We start from the raw sequence: 16,422 nt of genomic DNA on the forward strand, positions 1-16,422 counted from the left end.
TAACTCGTTAGTGAATCCAGGCCCTATCTGATTATACAGTTCTCAACTCACCTGTGAAATGATGTAGAACCACTACGTTCCCTTTTCGTGCAGCCATATGAACATAAGAACGTAGGAGTCTGCAAGAGGTCGGTAGGCCTGTACAAGGCAGCTCCTTTGAATCTAAGCTCCCGTGTATCTAACCCCACCTAATATCGCTGTCCATGAATTTATCTAATCTATTTATTAATGTGACAATTGTATTGGCAATCAGCACGTGACTGCAAACCTGTTCCACTCATCCACCAACCACTCTGTTAGTAAACCAATTTTTGCCTATGTCCCTGTTGAATCTGAATTTATCCAGTTTAAACCCATTACTTCGTGTCCTACCCGGTTCTCTTACCAACAAAACCTTATAATTATCCCCCTTATTAAAGCCCTTCATCCATTTATAAACCTCGATCATGTCTCCACGCACCCTTCGCCTTTCTAGAGAATGCAAGTTTAACTGTTTGAGTCTTTCCTCGTATGGCAAGTTTCTCAACCCCTGAATCATCTTCGTTATCCTCCTCTGCACCGATTCTAACATTTTGATATCCAGGTGACCAGAACTAAACCACATAGTCAAGATGAGGTCTAACTAATACTAAATATAGTTTGAGGAAGACTTCGGCGCTTCTATTGCTCCTTCTATTGGCTCCTTCAAATAAATCCCAGTACCCTATTTGCTCGATTTCTAGCATGAATGCATTGTGCCCTTGGACGGAGATCAGGAGCTCACTCAGACCCCTAAATCCCTCTCGCACCCAGACCTGCTTATGAAAGTGTCATTAAGCAATAGTTATGTAAGGGGTTGTTCCTACCTACACTCAGAAAAGGCAGGGATTGTATGCACTTTCAATGCGTCTACTGGATCAGCTGATATATGTTTTGAGTCTAAGGGGGTGGGGAGACAGCGGACCAATAGCGCGTTGGCTTCGCGTTCGTGACGTCATGGCGGCTCCTCCCATAATACCTCCATGTGTGGAACTCTCTTCCCCAGCATGTTGTTGCTGTTGTTGTTGTTGTTTTTGGGCCGCGGCGATCTAGTCGCTCACATGAACCCTGGTGTCGTCCTGTGAGGGCTTCACAGGCGCGTCAGCTGCCCCGTCTTCCTAAAGAAGGCGCAGGTGAGGCGGATGACAGCTTCCTGCCGTGATGGGTGGACGCCTGCCGCCGCCAGCAGCGTGGGCAGGTCAAAGGTGGGCACGTCCAGGGCGCGGAGTTGGTGTCGGAGCAACACTCACTGGGAGTGGTGGCGCGGGCAGTGCAGCAGGAGGTGCCCAATGGTGTCCTCGACGGTCCTGCACCAGGGGCAGTGAGGGTCGGGGACGAGGCGCAGGCGGTGGAGGTGAGCGCCGAGGCGTGTGTGGCCCAGGCGGAGGCGCGTCAAGGCCACGTCTAGAACGCGGGACGTTTTCCTCACCCACGGGCCGGCTGTGGGGAGGAGTTGGTGCAGTATTGGCCCATGGAGGTGATGCGGAGGGTGTTGGCGAGCTTGTCGTCCCAGGAGGCGCGGCAGGTGCGGGAGATAAGGCGTTTGGCCGTGGAGAGCGGGAGGGGGACCAGCATGTTGTTTCAGCTAATTCACTATCGGCATTCAAAGCATCCCTTGCTGCTCATCTCGGTGACAGACTTTTTAAATGTTAGTTTGTTCATTTACATATTATTAATTGATTATTTACTTTGCTGCACATGATGCACAATTCCTGCTCTGTCTATAGCACATGTATTTGTATGTACGGAGGTTACTGAACTAGTCGGGCTGGCGCATCAGCAGAGTGCGGCTTCCTTCTGGGCCCTGTGTCTACCGGATTCTGGGAAGCCCACCAGGTGAGAGAACCAGGTGAGAGAACACGGGTGTGTCATAGGTAAGATTGGGGTTGAATTATGGGCAAGACAGACGGCCCCTGACCACTGGAAGGCCCCCATGACGGCAACACACCTGCCCTGACGGCCCCATGCACACGACTGCCCTGGCAGCCCCACACCTGCCCTGACGGCCCCAATCCTGCCCTGATGGCCCCACACCTGCCCTGATGGTCCCACACCTGCCCTGACGATCGCACACCTCCCCTGATGGCCCCATACTTGCCCTGATGGCCCCACACCTGCCCTGACGATCACACACCTGCCCTGATGGCCCCACACCTGCCCTGACGATCACACCTGCCCTGATGGCCCCACACCTGCCCTAACGGCCCCACACCTGCCCTGACGATCGCACACCTGCCCTGACGATCGCACACCTGCCCTGACGATTGCACACCTGCCCTGACGATCGTATATTTGCCCTGATGGCCCCACACCTGCCCTGATGGCCCCACACCTGCTCTGATGGCCCCATACCTGCCCTGACGGCCCCACACCTGCCCTGACGATCGCAAACCTACCCTAACGATCGCACACTTACCCTGACGATCGTATACTTGCCCTGATGGCCCCACACCTGCCCTGACGGTCGCACACCTACCCTAACGATCGCACACTTACCCTGACGATCGTATACTTGCCCTGACGGCCCAACACATGCCCTGACAGTCGGCCCACACCTGCCATGACGGCCCCACACTTGCCCTGATGCCCCCACACTTGCCCTGACGGTCGCACACCTGCCCTGATGGCCCCACACCTGCCATGACAGTCCCACACCTGCCATAACGGCTCAACACCTGCCCTGACAGTCCCACACCTGCCATGACCGCCCCGCACCTGCCCGGACAGTCCCACACCTGCCATGACGGCCCTACGGGCAACACCTGCCCTGACAGTCCCACGCCTGCCGTGACGGCCCAACACCTGCCCTGACAGTCCCACACCTGGCGTGACGGCCCCACACCTGACCTGACAGTCCCACACCTGCCGTGACGGCCCAACACCTGCCCTGACAGTCCCACACCTGCCGTGATGGCCCCACACCTGACCTGACAGTCCCACACCTGCCGTGACGGCCCAACACCTGCCCTGACAGTCACACACCTGCCGTGACGGCCTAACACCTGCCCTGATAGTCCCACACCTGCCGTGACAGCCCAACTCCTGCCCTGACAGTCCCACACCTGCCATGATGGCCCAACACCTGCCCTGACAGTCCCACACCTGCCATGACAGCCCCACACCTGCCCTGACAGTCCCACACCTACCATGATGGCCCAACACCTGCCTTGACAGTCCCACACCGGCCATGACAGTCCCACACCTGCCATGATGGCCCAACACCTGCTCTGACAGTCCCACACCCGCCATGACAATAGCGTACCTGCCCTGACATCCTCACACCTGCCCTGAGAGCCCCACACCTGTCCTGACAATAATCCTTGATGGTCCCATACCTGCCCTGCCAACCCTACACCTGCTCTGATGACCCCACACCTGCACTGATGACCCCACATATTATTGCCCTATTTCGTGACAATCTATCGTCTGGTGCAGTGGTTCCCAATCTGGGGGGCATGCCTCCTTGGGGGGCGTGAGCTAGGTAAAGAGAGGGCGTGATTCCATCTGCCAAAAATTGCAGTTTTGCAAGAAATAAACACACACACACACACACACACACACACACACACACACACACACACACACACACACACACACACACACACACGCACACACACACATGAAGGAGTAACAAATGATGTGGGGCGTGAGGATTTCTTATAAATCAATAGGGGGCATCATGTAAAAAGTTTGGGAGCCACTGGTCTAGTGTCTTTTTATTTCCTTGGCATTGGCTTATGTGTGTCTATTCAGGGGAAGGGACAGTTAGTTCATGCATTATTTCCCCATTTCGTAACATAATCTATCACCTTGCGTCCATTTCTTTCTCAGTAGTTCTTTGTATTTTTCCAGCAGTTTGTCATTTTCTTTTCTGTTCCTGTCCAAGAGATTTTGCCATAATTCAGAGGAAGGAGGAAGCACGCTGGTCTGTTGTGTTTCATCTCGTAATGTCCTTTTCGTAATTTCCAGCAGCAGCTTCCAATTATGTTTTCACTTTGTGTCACTTTGTATCTTCCAGAGGTTTGCGATTATGCTGTTACTTACTGTCTGGAAATGCTGCCTTCGTTGTGAGGATGGAAGAAGTAGCTACATATTATCCTCTGTATTAGTATAGCTACACACTATTATTCCATGATGTAATCTATTGCAATGTATCTTTTTGTACTTTCCAGCAGCCTGCAATCATGCCTTTCCTTCCTGTATTAATTGTGAGGATGGAAGAAGTAGCTACATATCATCCTCTGTATATACTATTAGAAGTAGCTACACTATTATCCCATATTGTAATCTATTGCAATGTATCTTTTTGTACTTTCCAGCAGTCTGCAATCATGCCTTTCCTTCCTGTATTAATTGTGAGGATGGAAGAAGTAGCTACATATCATCCTCTGTATATACTATTAGAAGTAGCTACACTATTATCCCATATTGTAATCTATTGCAATGTATCTTTTTGTACTTTCCAGCAGCCTGCAATCATGCCTTTCCTTCCTGTATTAATTGTGAGGATGGAAGAAGTAGCTACATATCATCCTCAGTATGTACTATTAGAGGTAGGTACATACTTTCCATACTGTAATCTATCGTAATGTATTGTATTGTATTTTCCAGCAGCCTGCAATCATGCCCTTCCTTCCTGTCTTGATCTTCCAACACTCAGTTCTAAGCACACAAGCACATGTTATCTTATTCCACCCCTTTGTTCTTCCTCCCTTCCTCAGTATCTAACCTTTCCTTGTTGGTTTCCATGAATAAGTTTTTTCCTTATTGAGTATGTCTTCCTAATGTAACTATTGGTCTATGTTTTTTGTTTGTTTGTTCTACTCCACACACACACACACACACACACACACACACACACACATGCATAAAGACACACACCAGAATTGGTTTGGGAATTCTATTTTCTCATCAGCTTCCTGTCTATCCCCTGTCTGCCTGTAGCACCAGTAGGCCCTCTTGGACGGCCCCAGCCCATTAGCGGAACAGGCGAATTTTATTTATAATGGCTGCCATGATGTGACTCCTGCTTCATTTACTGCCCTCAGCTGTTTCCTTTACCATAAAAAAAATGTAGGCATACATTCAGGGGAGGTGGTGGCTGAGTGGTTAGCGTGCCAGCCTCGCATTCGGTGCGTTGTCCATGATGGTTCGAATCCGCCGCTAACCACCTGGGATTTTTCAGTCACCGCCAAGTGGCCTAAGACTACCCACATGCTGTCCTGAAGACCACCTATCAACCCAGACTCTAGAAGAAACTCTGCAGCACAAGTGGAATCAAGAATGAGCTCCGGGGGGCAGCATGAGCCAATAATAATAATGGCACCACTATAAACAATTGCCTGCGCCATGACGGGCTAGGGCCGACCATCAGGCTCATATGGATTAGCCTACCGGCGCTGTAGGCCACATGTAAGAAAAAAAAAAATTCAAAATGTTGTATGTATATATATTTCTTAACCCGTCCGCTGCAATTGGCACGGCTTTTGCCTTCACTGGTAGCCTGGTAACATAATTATACTCCCAGGCCTTTCTCTGCCTCTGTGGTGGATAGTGGAGTGTTTCCCATGTGGTACTGGTGTGGTGGATATCCCTTCACTGGTAGCCTGGTAACATACACTCCCAGGCCTTTCTCTGCCTCTGTGGTGGATAGTGGAGTGTTTCCCATGTGGTATTGGTGTGCTGGATATCCCTTCACTGGTAGCCTGGTAACATACACTCCTAGGCCTTTCTCTGCCTCTATGGTGGATAGTGGAGTGTTTCCCATGTGGTATTGGTGCGCTGGATATCCCTTCACTGGTAGCCTGGTAACATAATTATACTCCCAGGCCTTTCTCTGCCTCTGTGGTGGATAGTGGAGTGTTACCCATGTGGTATTGGTGTGCTGGATATCCCTTCACTGGTAGCCTGGTGACATATTATCCCAGGTCTTTCTCTGCCTCTGTGGTGGATAGTGGAGTGTTTCCCATGTAGTATTGGTATGTTGGATATCCCTTCACTGGTAGCCTGGTAACATACACTCCCAGGTCTTTCTCTGCCTCTGTGGTGGATAGTCGAGTGTTACCCATGTGGTATTGGTGTGCTGGATATCCCTTCACTGGTAGCCTGGTAACATACACTCCCAGGTCTATCTCTGCCTCTGTAGTGGATAGTGGAGTGTTTCCTATGTGGTATTTGTGTGCTGGATATTCCTTCACTGGTAGCCTGGTAACATACACTCCCAGGTCTTTATCTGCCTCTGTGGTGGATATTGGAGTGTTTCCCATGTGGTATTGGTATGCTGGATATCCCTTCACTGGTAGCCTGGTAACATACACTCTAAGGTCTTTCTCTGCCTCTGTGGTGGATAGTGAAGTGTGTCCCATGTGGTATCAGTGTGCTGGATATCCCTTCACTGGTAGCCTGGTAACATACACTCCCAGGTCTTTCTCTGCCTCTGTGGTGGATAGTAGAGTGTTTCCTATGTGGTATTGGTATGTTGGATATCCCTTCACTGGTAGCCTGGTAACATACACTCCCAGGTCTTTTTCTGCCTCTGTGGTGGTTAGTGGAGTGTTTCCTATGTGGTATTGGTATGTTGGATATCCCTTCACTGGTAGCCTGGTAACATACACTCCCAGGTCTTTCTCTGCCTCTGTGGTGGATAGTGGAGTGTTTCCCATGTGGTATTGGTGTGCTGGATATCCCTTCACTGGTAGCCTCGTAACATACACTCCCAGGTCTTTCTCTGCCTCTGTGGTGGATATTGGCGTGTTTCCCATGTGGTATTGGTGTGCTGGATATCCCTTCACTGGTAGCCTGGTAACATACACTCCCAGGTCTTTATCTGCCTCTGTGGTAGATATTGGCGTGTTTCCCATGTGGTATTGGTGTGCTGGATATTCCTTTAGTGGTAGCTTGGTAACATACTCTCCCAGGTCTTTCTCTGCCTCTGTGGTGGATATTGGAGTGTTTCCCATGTGGTATTGGTGTGCTGGATATCCCTTCACTGGTAGCCTGGTAACATACACTCCAAGGTCTTTCTCTGCCTCTGTGGTGGATAGTGAAGTGTGTCCCATGTGGTATTGGTGTGCTGGATATCCCTTCACTGGTAGCCTGGTGACATATAATCCCAGGTCTTTCTCTGCCTCTGTGGTGGATAGTGGAGTGTTTCCTATGTGGTATTGGTATGTTGGATATCCCTTCACTGGTAGCCTGGTAACATACACTCCCATGTCTTTCTCTGCCTCTGTGGTGGATAGTGGAGTGTTTCCCATGTGGTATTGGTGTGCTGGATATCCCTTCACTGGTAGCCTCGTAACATACACTCCCAGGTCTTTCTCTGCCTCTGTGGTGGATATTGGCGTGTTTCCCATGTGGTATTGGTGTGCTGGATATCCCTTCACTGGTAGCCTGGTAACATACACTCCAATGTCTTTCTTTGCCTCTGTGGTGGATAGTGAAGTGTTTCCCATGTGGTATCGGTGTGCTGGATATCCCTTCACTGGTAGCCTGGTGACATATAATCCCAGGTCTTTCTCTGCCTCTGTGGTGGATAGTGGAGTGTTACCCATGTGGTATTGGTATGCTGGATATCCATTCACTGGTAGCCTGGTAACATACACTCCCAGGTCTTTCTCTGCCTCTGTGGTAAATATTGGCGTGTTTCCCATGTGGTATTGGTGTGCTGGATATTCCTTCAGTGGTAGCCTGGTAACATACACTCCCAGGTCTTTCTCTGCCTCTGTGGTGGATAGTGGAGTTTCCCATGTGGTATTGGTGTGCTGGATATCCCTTCACTGGTAGCCTGGTAACATACACTCCAAGGTCTTTCTCTGCCTCTGTGGTGGATAGTGAAGTGTGTCCCATGTGATATCAGTGTGCTGGATATCCCTTCACTGGTAGCCTGGTAACATACACTCCCAGGTCTTTCTCTACTTCTGTGGTGGATATTGGAGTGTTTCCCATGTGGTATTGGTGTGCTGGATATCCCTTCACTGGTAGCCTGGTGACATATAATCCCAGGTCTTTCTCTGCCTCTGTGGTGGATAGTGGAGTGTTTCCTATGTGGTATTGGTATGTTGGATATCCCTTCACTGGTAGCCTGGTAACATACACTCCCAGGTCTTTCTCTGCCTCTGTGGTGGATAGTGGAGTGTTTCCCATGTGGTATTGGTGTGCTGGATATCCCTTCACTGGTAGCCTCATAACATACACTCCCAGGTCTTTCTCTGCCTCTGTGGTGGATATTGGCGTGTTTCCCATGTGGTATTGGTGTGCTGGATATCCCTTCACTGGTAGCCTGGTAAAATACACTCCAAGGTCTTTCTTTGCCTCTGTGGTGGATAGTGAAGTGTTTCCCATGTGGTATCGGTGTGCTGGATATCCCTTCACTGGTAGCCTGGTAACATACACTCCCAGGTCTTTCTCTGCCTCTGTGGTGGAAAGTGGAGTGTTTCCCATGTGGTACTGGTGTGCTGGATATCTCCTCCCAAGGTTCAGGACTTTACATTTTTTCCTCATTGCATTGTAGCAGCCACTTTTTGTTCCACTCCTAAAGCTTGGTGATGTCTTCTTGTAGGAAATCCACAGTCAAGGGGTTAAAAATAGGCCTTTCTGACAAACTGTTGCAATTTTTATAACACTCTTACTTCCCTTATCAGATTATATTATGTTGTTTGTCCACAACACAAGTCCTGCAGCAATACTTCCTCTCCACAACACAAGTCCTATAGCAATACTTCCTCTCCACAACACAAGTCCTACAGCAATACTTCCTCTCCACAACACAAGTCCTATAGCAATACTTCCTCTCCATAACACAAGTCCTACAGCAATACTTCCTCTCCACAACACAAGTCTTACAGCAATACAAGGATCGTAGTGTTACGTCTACGTAAAGACGAGAAATAAGCAAACAGTGAGTGCTGGGCTGACGTAACCTTGCCTCGACGTACAGAGATCAAAGTGTGAATTGAAGTTACTTAAACAAACATCTCGTAAGTAAGGTTGACAAATTATATTCCATCAGTTTAAATGACATAATCTTCCCTATACATACAGATCAAGGCAACATATGAAATGAAATGAGGTTACTTATACAAACATCTCGTAAGTAAGGTTGGCGTAACTTATATTTTGCTAGTTTAAATGACATAATCTTCTCTATACATACAGGTCAAAGTAACATACGACATACGAGTTAATTGAGGTTACTCATAAAAATATCTCAAAGGTAAGGTTGGTGTACCTTATATTTTGCTAGTTTCAAGGATGTAATCTTCGCTATACATAGAGATCACAGTAACATACAACATATGAAATGAATTGAGGTTACTTATAGAAACATACCAGTGAATTGAGGTTACTTATACAAACATACCAGTGAATTGAAGTTACTTATACAAACATACCAGTGAATTGAAGTTACTTATACAAACATACCAGTGAATTGAGGTTACTTATACAAACACCTCGCAGGTTAAGGTTGACATAACTTATATATCGTTAGTTTAAGAGATGTAATCTTGCCTATACGTACAGAGATCAAAATAAATTATCTCGAGGGTAGGGTTCACGTAACTTGTATTTCGTTAGTTTAAGGTTACGTATACTTACAATAACGTTGTAAAGAGGGAAAGAATAAAGGAAAGAAAGAAGGTGTGTCGAAATGTCATCTTATCGCCTACAAACACCTAGAGACAAACATTGGGGTGAGGGAGGGAGGGAAGGGTAGCACACACACACACACACACACACACACACACACACACACACACACACACACACAAATGAAATTATAAACACCAACCCACATACCCCAATCAAACACCTCCACACTAAACATCCTTTTTCGACCGTCCATGTTGAGAGAGGAGGAGGAGGAGGAGGAGGAGGAGGAGGAGGAGGAGACGAGAGTAGATGTGGAGCCGCCAGCGATGGAGTTGGCGGCTGTTCCTCTGTCCTTCCCTTCGGCGGCTGCGGCGGGTGACTTCTTGGCTAGGGTAAGGGAGGATAGGTTAAGTTAGGAGATGTTAGGTAAGGCTAGGTGAGGTTAAGTTAGGGGAGGTCATGTAGTTTTATCTTTTAGAGTTCAAGGGCAATAAAACAAAAAAGGCATAAAAAACACTAGGCCCTGCCCCTGAACAGAGAGAAGGAAAAATGACAACGGGGCATAATTACCAGTGAGGGGGTGAGTCTCTCAAACTTGTCGCCCACCATCCAGTGATTGTACCTGGCGAACAGCATCATGAGGGCCACGACCAGGTTGGCAAACTGCTTCACACGCTCTGAAAGACACAGAAACTGCTCAGCAAGGACTGTAGGCGGGCATCCTCAACACTTCCCCTCACATCAACTCTTTCCAAAGGCCAAGAAAAGGTATCAATTGCATTCTAATGACATGAGGTAATCCAGCTTTCCAGACAGACAACAGATCAAAAATAGACAAACTATGTAGAGGAAGCATTAGTTTGAGAAGGCTATAAGAAAATCCAGCTTTCCAGACAGACAACAGATCAAAAATAGACAAACTATGTAGAGGAAGCATTAGTTTGAGAAGGCTATAAGAAAATCCAGCTTTCCAGACAGACAACAGATCAAAAATAGACAAACTATGTAGAGGAAGCATTAGTTTGAGAAGGCTATAAGAAAATCCAGCTTTCCAGACAGAGCAACAGATCAAAAATAGACAAACTATGTAGACATCTTTTCCCAAATTTCAAAATGGCGCACCTTCACCCTGCCTCGGAGTCCCCGCCTGGGGGGGGACCACTCTATATACTATGATCAATAGTTTTAAGCCTGTAAAGAATAACCATTGTATAAAATGGAAATAAAGTTTCTGATTCTGATTCCTCTCCCTTCCCTTCCCTTCCGCTCCTTTATCTTTCTCTCCCTTCCCTTCCCTTTCCTTCCTTGACCTTCCATTCCCTTCTCCTCTCTTCCCTTTCCTTTCCTCTCTCTTCCCTTCCCTTTCTTTCTCTTCTCTTCTTCTAATCAAAAATAGATTAGATAAATTCATGGACAGCGATATTAGGTGGGGTTAGATACACGGGAGCTTAGGTTCAAAGGAGCTGCCTTGTACAGGCCTACCGGCCTCTTGCAGACTCCTACGTTCTTATGTTCTTATGTTCTTCCCTTCCTTGACCTTCCCTTCTCTTCCATTCCCTTCCCTTCCCTTCTCTTCCCTTCCTTAACCTTCTCTTCCCTTCCCTTTCTCAACCTTCCCTTCCTTTCCTCTCCCTTCCCTTCCTTTCCTTCCTTTCCTCTCCCTTCCCTTCTGTTCCCTTCCCTCACTCACCTCATCACTGGTTGGTCAAGTTATACACAAGCTCGGAGGAGTGGAAGATGCACTGGTGAGGAGGCTGGAAGACCACGAGGGGCGGCGCCAGGCTCACCATTAGACTGGGGAGGTACACGTGGGTTGCTCTGCGGAGAAAGTGCGCACCAGGTTACCTATTCAATTTGTTTTTCCAGAAGAGAGAGAGAGAGAGAGAGAGAGAGAACTATCACTACAAGCTACAGAAACCCAGAGACAGAGACAGACAGAGACCAAATGAGAAGTAGACATAAAACAGCCATTATCAAGACACCTCTCCACCACAAATTGACCTCTCTCTTGGCCACTCTTTACTTTCGTCTATTATGGCAGCGGTGAGTAGCGGGCCTTTTTTTTCTATGCACTTTTTGTTGCCCTTGAGCCGTCTCCTTTGTTGTAAAAATAAATAAATAAATAAAAGCTACAGAAATCCAGAGAGCCAGACACAGAGAAAATGAGACAGCAAAAGGAAGAAGAAGAAATGAAAAGGGAAAACTAAGACAAGGAGAGGAAGAGAGAAATGAAAAAGGAAAAGAATGAAAGGAAAATGAGAAGTAGATAAAACAACCATTAGCACTAAAAGCTACAGAAATCCAGAGAGAGACAGAGACAGACAAAGACATAGACAGACACAGAGACACAGAAAAACAGAGACAGACAAAGACATAGACAGACACAGAGAAAATAAAAACAGAAAAAAACAACCATCACGAAAAGCTACAGAAATCCAGAGAGAGACACAGACAAAGACACAGAGAGACAGACAGACAGACAGAGAAAATGAGAAGCAAATAAAACATCCAGAGAGACAGAGACACACAGGGAGAGAAAATGAGAGAAAAACAGAGACAGACAAAGACATAGAGAGACCCAGACAGAGAGAGAGAAAATGAGAAGCAAATAAAACATCCAGAGACACAGACATAGACAGACCCATCAATTAAAAGCCACAACCAGAGATAGAGACAGAGAGACATGCGAACAAAGAAAAAACAGGGTCGCCAACTCACCAATCAGCTCCAGGGACGAGGAGTTCAGGAGACCGTACTCAAGCCTCATAATGATGTCACCGTCTGGGTCCTGCTTGTCCTTCTGCAAACACCACCAACAGCGAGGTAAAAAAAGTCCCCGAGTCAAATCCTGCCACACCACACCACACCACACACCACACCACACCATACCCAGCCACACCACACCATACCCAGCCGCACCACACACCACACCACACCATACCCAGCCACACCACACACCACACCAAACCCAGCTGCACCACACACCACACCCAGCCGCACAACACACCACACCACACCATACCCAGCCGCACCACACACCACACCACACCATACCCAGCCGCACCACACACCACACCATACCCAGCCCCACCACACCACACCACACCCAGCCGCACCACACCCAGCCCCACCACACCACACCACACCCAGCTGCACCACACACCACACCATACCCAGCCCCACCACACCACACCACACCCAGCCCCACCACACCACACCACACCCAGCCGCACCACACACCACACCATATGCAGCCCCACCACACCACACCACACCCAGCCGCACCACACACCACACCCAGCCTCACCACACACCACACCATACCACACCCAGCCCCACCACACACCACACCATACCCAGCCGCACCACACACCACACCATACCCAGCCACACCACACCCAGTCACACCACACACCATACCAAGCCACACCATACACCATACCCAGCCACACCACACCACACCCAGCCACACCAGATTACTCTCCCTTTTCCTTCCTTGGGATTTCCTTCCCTTGCTCTGCCTTCCCTTTCCTTCCCTTCCCGTTCTTGGGCTAGCCTTCCCTTCCCTACTGCAGCCTTCCCTTCCTCTTCCTCCCCTTCCTCTCCCTCCCATCCCCTTCCCTACCTTGGTCACTATAACTACTGTAGGCAGACACACTTCAGAAGTGGATCTTCATGTGCCTGGCAATGTCACCCCTTGTCTTAAAGAGCTTTCCACAAACATCACATTTGAACTCTCTAAGGCCATAGTGCCTGAAGACATGTCGATTGAGTGCCTGCTTCACACTGAACCTCTTCCCACACTCTTCACACTCATGACTTTTTACACCAGTGTGTGTAAGGGTGTGTGTATCAAGGTGACTCTTCCGGAAGAATTTTTTCCCACATTCCTTACATTCATAGTTCTTCACACCAGTGTGTGTAAGGGTGTGTGTATCAAGGTTACCCTTCAGGGTGAATAGTTTCCCACATTCCTTACATTCATAGTTCTTCACACCAGTGTGTGTAAGGGTGTGTCTATCAAGGTGACTCTTCAGGATGAATTTTTTCCCACATTCCTTACATTCATAGTTCTTCACACCAGTGTGTGTAAGGGTGTGTGTATCAAGGTGACTCTTCAGGATGAATTTTTTCCCACATTCCTTACATTCATAGTTCTTCACACCAGTGTGTGTAAGGGTGTGTGTATCAAGGGTACTCTTCTGGATGAATTTTTTCCCACATTCCTTACATTCATAGTTCTTCACACCAGTGTGTGTAAGGGTGTGTCTATCAAGGTGACTCTTCAGGATGAATTTTTTCCCACATTCCTTACATTCATAGTTCTTCACACCAGTGTGTGTAAGGGTGTGTCTATCAAGGTGACTCTTCAGGATGAATTTTTTCCCACATTCCTTACATTCATAGTTCTTCACACCAGTGTGTGTAAGGGTGTGTCTATCAAGGGTACTCTTCTGGATGAATTTTTTCCCACATTCCTTACATTCATAGTTCTTCACACCAGTGTGTGTAAGGGTGTGTCTATCAAGGGTACTCTTCTGGATGAATTTTTTCCCACATTCCTTACATTCATAGTTCTTCACACCAGTGTGTGTAAGGGTGTGATATCTGAGGCCTTGCCTTGTGGTGAATTCTTTTCCACATTCCAGACACATAAACTTCCTCTCTCCTTTGTTGCTGGAGTTGCCAGCAGCCAGTTGCTTCATCTGGTGACCACTGACCCTCCTGCCCCCTGCAGCAGTCTGCTCCTGCTTGTCCTGGCCACTCATGCTGCTGTCCAGCCCTGCAGGTGAGGCGGCCCCAACCTTTGTGGAAGCTGAGTGTGTTGTTGTTGTCCTCGTTCTTTCCTTGTTGTCTTTTCCTCCTAGGGCCTAGGGTCCATGGTCGTGGTCGAGGGTGGACGTGCCCGTGAGAGCTCTGTAAAAGTGAAGGAATTCTCCAATAGTAATATTGCCAGAAGAATGAATCGTTCGAAGAATAATCCGTCTAGTAAGCAGGCGGGCACAAAAACCAAGGATACTGTTGGATCTGGCAAAACAAGCCTTGCGGCTGGGGGCGGGGATGATCAGCTGACAGGGGCAGACGATAGCGACGCAGATAAACAAACAGACACATGCCCAGTCTGTAATGTTAAGGTTGGTGAGGAAGACAAGGCTCTAGGCTGTGAACTATGTGAAATGTGGCACCACATAAAGTGTGAGGAGGTCACTGAGGCAGTGTATAATTTCCTGAGCAGCAATCAAGTAAGTAAGATTCACTGGTATTGTACCAAATGCGATATTGTTGCGGGGAAATTGTTCAAACAAGTAACCAACACATCCAAGAGACAGGATAAAGTAGAAAGACGTATGGATGCCCTGGAAACTAAAACTACTGAGGCCTTAGAGGAGATCAAGAGTGATGTCAAGAATCTGAAGGAGGAAATTAGAGATGATATCAGGTCTCAAGTGAACAGTGAGTTCAAATCTAGGATTGATGAAGTCAAGCTGAAAGTTGGGGAGGAAGTCAAGAGTATGATTAATGAAGCAGTGGAAAGCAAAACAGTTGATATAACAGTCGACACGAGGAACAAAGTGAGTGCAGAGGTGAAGGAAGATTTGGCAAAATCCTACAGGGATGTCGTGAAGACAGAGGCATCAAAGGTTTGCAGTGGGTCTAGTAGTGAAGGAGCTACTGCTTTTGGGCTCCTCAATGCTCATAATGGTAAAGAATTGTTGGATAAAACTACCAATCAAGTACAAAATAGATTAGACAGGAAAAACAACATTGTCTTGTATGGTATCCCAGAGAAGGTGAAAGAGGGCATGAACTTGGCAATTAGGTCTGAAAAAATTGAGCATGACAAGCTAATTTTCATAGAATTATGCAGTGAGATGGGCTTGACATGTTTGGACAGTGATATTGAGGAGATAAGACGAATTGGAAGATACAAGGGAGAAACAGAACAGAGTAGCCTACCAAGGCTCATAGTGGTGACTCTGAGAGGATCCTTGAAAGAAAGGATTACGAGAAACTTGTTCAGGCCGAAAGATGCCAAAGGTGAAATATTTAGGAAGGTTGGTGTGTCTCATGATATGACCATTGAGGAAAGGAAAAGAGAGAAGGAACTCAGAGCAAATGCCGGAAAGAAAAACGTCGAGGAGAAAGATTCGGGAAACTACTATGTAGTTTTGGTCAGTGTTTTTGATAGTGTCTGTAATAGGAGAAAGCTGAAAGTAAATGTCAACAGAAGTAAAGAGATGGTTTGTGAGCAAAGTAGAAGTGAGGTTGTAGATTTTGTATGCCCATATAGAGTGGGAATTGAATGTGAAAAAGAATGCAAATTAATTCTGAATGGTGAAGAAATGGAGGAGGTCAATGAGTTTACGTACCTTGGATCAGTTATGTGTAAGCATGGTGGTATGGAGGGAGAGATAATAGAAAGGGCATTGCAAGGAAGAAAGGTGGTAGGGTTACCGGTTGGGCTGAGCAAACTACCGGTGTTCAGCAAAAATGCTGTAGTAAAGTGGAGGCAGGCCAGCTAGCTGAGTTCAAATGTGTTGAGGAGAGAGCAGGCATGTCCTCTCACGGCGGCGGCGTGTGCTGGATCAAAATTATCAAGCTACACGGGGACATAGTAAGAAGATATATAAACAACGTGCCAGGTTAGATATAAGAAAATATTCATTCTGTAATAGTGGTGGATATCTGGAACAGCCTCCCTGAAGCAGTAGTGAGTGCACCATCAGTTAAAACCTTTGAAAATAGGTTGGAAAAGGCATGGAGATCACAGAGACAAAAACTTGAGCACATGGTAGCCATTGATATTGGGCA

The 16,422-nt window shown here is 47.5% G+C and overlaps 1 long non-coding RNA gene across 4 annotated transcripts; it reads left to right on the top strand.

The window, feature by feature from the left end:
* The first annotated feature begins 5,548 nt into the window (after positions 1-5,548).
* LOC126984763 (uncharacterized) lies at positions 5,549-9,794 on the top strand. 4 transcript variants are annotated; one of them, XR_007737647.1, is made up of 2 exons: positions 5,549-6,143; positions 7,728-9,794. It is a non-coding gene; the product is annotated as an uncharacterized LOC126984763 (long non-coding RNA). The 4 variants fall into 4 exon arrangements; XR_007737645.1 differs by lacking the exon at positions 5,549-6,143 and adding an exon at positions 6,197-6,737; XR_007737648.1 differs by lacking the exon at positions 5,549-6,143 and adding an exon at positions 6,766-6,836.
* The last annotated feature ends 6,628 nt before the right edge of the window (positions 9,795-16,422 follow it).

Source organism: Eriocheir sinensis, chromosome 57 (genome assembly GCF_024679095.1).
Source record: "Eriocheir sinensis breed Jianghai 21 chromosome 57, ASM2467909v1, whole genome shotgun sequence".
NCBI lineage: Eukaryota > Metazoa > Arthropoda > Malacostraca > Decapoda > Varunidae > Eriocheir > Eriocheir sinensis.